Below are 4,779 nucleotides of genomic sequence, written 5' to 3'. Positions count from 1 at the left end.
CATCACAAGGTCAACAGGTGTTGCAGCCAAGTATACAGTTGTTACCTCAAACTGGACAACCCGTAGTTTCTGGTTCACCCCAGCAACCTTACCAGACTCCCCGACAGGAGAGTCTTCTCCTGAAATTACCGCCGACATTCACGCTGTAGAGTCATCTACGGCTAAATCAAAAAATGGTGGTAAGAAGAAAGGCAAGAAGAAGGATAAAGCAGACAAGGCTCCAAAGGAGAAAAAAGAGAAGTTGGAATCTAACGACGAAAAGCACAAACCTCGCTATCCTTGTTTAATTTGTGAAGAAGATCATTTCACAAGAGATTTCCCTCATCGGGCAGAGGTTGTGAAAATCGTTAAAGGTTCCCCAACTCCTGCTGTTTTGAAAGATCCATTTCCAAAGCAGGAGAGTAAAATGATAGGTTCTTCCTCGAGTGCCAGTGAAGAACCCATATTGATGATGTCTCATGTACGGATTGCGACTCGATCACAAGATTATGGTAGTAAGAGTCCTGTTGATGGATCGAAAGAAGCAGAATCTTCTCGTTCAAATCCATCAACCTCAGCTCCCGGTTCCGATCCACTACAGATCGAGAAACCTAACCCTGACTTAGTAATAAAACCGCCCGCCAAGGGTGTACTTCGAAGGTCTGCTTTCAATCCACATGCGAGAGCGGCCCATAATTACAACATTGTTGAGGATTTAGCTGTTTCACCCTCAGCAATGTCGGCTTTAGAAGTGCTGCAATCATGCCCAGCACAGAGAAAATTACTTTTGTCGGCTATAGGAGCTGTTGATGTTCAGGACCCGAACCTGATAATCTTTGATCTAGAAAATAGTACACCCCGTCTCCCTCATCAAATGGCTTTCTAGATTCCAGTGATATTAAAAAACAGGCCTATTCATCGGACTGTGATTAATGAAGGAGCTTCTACATGTATTATGTCGATTCAGTGTTGGAGATCGCTTGGTTCTCCTTCACTGAACCAATCCCTGACGATTCTTAAGGCCTGTGATGGCCGTGGGTTCCATCCGTTTGGCATTCTACAGGATTTTCCTATAGGGGTTGAAGGAAAAACCGTTAGTCTAGATGTGGAGGTGGTTGATGCCCCTCTGGACTACAACCTTCTTTTGGGTCGAAGTTGGTCTTACGCTATGACAGCGGTCGTGTCATCGGTATTCAGAGTTATAAAGTTTCCACACAATGGTAAGATCATGACGATAGACTAGCTGGCTTACTTTTCATCCGACCCAGCCTCTTCAGAAAGTATTCAGCATGTCGGTAAAACGACTATCCCTTACAAGGATGTTGGTGTAGGATTAGTTAAAGATTCCAGTTTACTGGGAACTTTTCCTTTCCCTCCAACCAACGCAGACCCTTCATTCGCAACCGTTCATATGATTACTTCAGACACTATTATCTATGATGATCCTTGGATTGTCCCATCTAAATCTGAGATAGACTCATTCGGTAACGCAATGCCTTTGAGTCCATATGAAATTGCTTATGAGGCCGTGCAGTCTTTTTCCGACTCAAGTTCAACCCAAATCGATCAAATGAATGTGGTCCGTGAGGAATCACTTTTCACATCGACCTCAGAACGGATAACGTTTCCTGAAGTTGTGTCATCTGATGAACAACTTCGCGAAATCCTAAGTGTAGACGATCTACCATGGGAAGATCTTCATCATAGATCTTCGTTTTTACCTGAGGGTGATGACTTTTAAAAAGATTTTTCATCAATTTTTACAACTGAATACGTCAAGGATGCTCAGAATCCCATGAAACATCCTGATTCAGAGTTGAATTTGGGAAACATTTCCCAAACTATTGCCATTGACATTTCAGTCAAAACCGGAATTATTGAGAACATTCATATAGGTGCCTCGTGTACAGATGACGAAATTCAAATATACAAGGTCCTATTTCAAGAATTCCGCGACGTGTTTGCCTGGTCCTATGAGGAAATGCCAGGAATTGATCCCTCCATTGTTGTTCATGAAATCAAGACCTACCCGGACGCTAAACCCGTTCGGCAACGTCTGCGTCAAATACACCCTAGGAAAGCGGCTGCGATTAAAGCAGAAGTCGAGAAGCTGTTGAAAGCAGGTTTCATTTATCTGATCCCGTTAACGGATTGGGTATCGAATATTGTTCCGGTTAACAAGAAACAAGGAACAATAAGAATATGCATCGATTATAGGGATATAAATCGTGCTTGTCCAAAAGACAACTATCCTACGCCCTATATCGATCAAATAATTGATGATTGTGCCGGCAGTGAAATATTTTCCTTTATGGACGGTTTTTCTGGTTACAACCAAATCAATATTCTACCTGCCGATCAACCAAAAACGGCTTTCATTTGTCCCTGGGGGACATTTGCTTACTGCAAACTACCTTTTGGACTTAAGAACGCCGGAGCCACTTTCCAATGGGCAATGTCTTACGCGTTTCACGACATCAAGCACATTGTGCAACCGTATCTCGATGATTTGCCTGCTCATTCTTTACATCGAGCTGATCACCTTGTTCACTTACGCGCTATTTTTATGAGGTGTCGGCATTATCGAATTCGTTTGAATCCACACAAATGTGTCTTCTGCATCGAAGTGGGACAATTACTAGGATTTGTCGTTTCAAAAGCCCGCATCCGCGTCGATCCCTCGAAGGTCGAAGCTATCATCAAATTGCTTCCTCCTTCGAGTTTGCGCCAACTCCAAAGTTTGCAGGGGAAAGAAAACTTTTTACGTCGATTCATTCCTAACTACGCCGAGGTTACAAAGGGTTTCACCCGGTTGTTGAAACAAAACGCTCAATTCTCTTGGGATGAGATAGCTCAGATATCTTTTGATGCACTTAAGCACGGGTTGACCCATGCACTATTGCTGCATCCTCCCAACTACAACCAGGACTACTTTTTGTATCTCGCCGCCTCCCACTCCACCATTGGAATGGTCTTAGTTCAGGAAGACGAATTCGGAACGGAACATGTGATATATTATCTTAGTAGGACGTTAAATCCCACTGAGCTAAAATATTCGCATGTGGGGAAATTGGCCCTGGCAGCTGTTCAGGCTGTCCAACGTTTTCGTCCTTACATTCTTCTCCGTAAAACTACAGTGATTTCGGATTGCAACCCTATGATCTATATTCTGACTAAACAATTGCTAGGGGGAAAGTACTCCAAATGGATTGTTATCCTGCAGGAGTTCGATTTGGAGTTCCCGCGTGCTGACACAAAAACAGTGGCAGAAGAGCCCATTGCAGACGAATCTTTGTTTCTTATCAGCACTTTAGATCCGTGGTATGGGGATATAATCATCTATCTCCAAACCCAATCCTTTCGGCCCAAAGCTTCAAAGTCGGAACGTCGGAAAATTCGATTCCAGTCCCAACAGTACAAAATTATTGGAGATACTCTTTATCGTCGTGGGGCAGACTTGGTTTTTCGTCGTTGCTTAACTCATGAAGAGGCAGAAAGGGTTCTGAATGACTGTCATTCTGGAGCATGTGGCGGTCATATGTCTGGGTATGCCACAGCTCAGAAGGTGTTGCGTGCTGGCTATTTCTGGCCGTCCATGTTTAAAGATTGTATCATTGCGGTCCGTAAATGCCACAACTGTCAAGTGTTTGATCGCAAGATGCGCGCACCACCTGCTCCTCTCCACCCTATAATTTTCGTTGGTCCTTTTGCTAAATGGGGTATCGATTTTATTACATGTAACCCTCACTCGGTCGGGGGGCATGCGTATATCATCCTTGCGGTTGATTATTTTACTAAGTGGGCCGAGGCGATGCCTACATTCGAGGCAGATGGCAAGACAGCTGCGATTTTCGTATTCAATCATATTATTGCTAGGTTTGGTGTCCCACAAGCGATAATCACTGACCATGGACGCCATTTTCGAAACATTATGATGACAGAACTTACAAGCCAGCTTGGTTTACGCCATGATAGTTCTACTCCTTATTATCCGCAAGCAAACGGTTTGGTTGAGTCCATCAACAAAGTTCTAGTTATCATGATCTGACGAATCATTGGCATTCATCGGTAGAATTGGCACAACATGTTATTTTCAACGCTTTGGGCATACCGAACCTCAGTGAAAACATCAACAGGGTTCACTCCTTTCCAACTAGTTTATGGTTTGGAAGCAGTGTTGCCCATTGAATGCGAAATCCCATCACTTCAAATGGCTATCGAATTACTCCCAGCTACTTCCGAAGAGGAGAAGTGTCTGTTATACTTAGCTAAATTAGATGAGACTCGACGTGACGCTGCTTTGGCAATCGAGACTCACGCAAAAAGGATGAAAGCTCAGTATGATCGCAACGTGACCCCTCGTAATTTTTCGGAAGGAGACCTAGTGCTATTATATGATCAAGCTAACGATAAATTAGGTGCTGGAAAATTCGTTCCTATGTGGCATGGGCCCTACATTGTCAAGCGAAAGCTAGAAAAAGGGGCCTATGAGCTGGTAGATTTTGATGGGGACTCTTTGGGTAAGCCCAGAAATGGACTTTACCTAAAGAGGTATTATGCTTAAATGGTGGGTATGGAGATTTAGTTAGGATAGTTAGGTTATTTTTTCTTTCTAGCTGGTGTGTTTTGTTAAGTTTAGACAGTGTGCTTAGCTTAGAGAGTGTGTTTTTCGTTGTTATTCTGGCTTATATTGGTTTTACTCTTGATATTGCAGATGTCGACGCCTCTCCAAACGTACATTGGATTTGCTGATGGTGCTTGTCGTAGTACACAAAATATCTCTTCCGCAGCTTGGGTTAT

Source organism: Pinus tabuliformis, chromosome 9 (assembly GCF_031772625.1).
Source record: "Pinus tabuliformis cultivar Carrire ecotype Pingquan chromosome 9, CPIR1, whole genome shotgun sequence".
NCBI classification, from domain to species: domain Eukaryota; kingdom Viridiplantae; phylum Streptophyta; class Pinopsida; order Pinales; family Pinaceae; genus Pinus; species Pinus tabuliformis.
The sequence above is the reverse complement of the archived record's forward strand: the minus strand, read 5'-3'. Positions refer to the sequence as shown.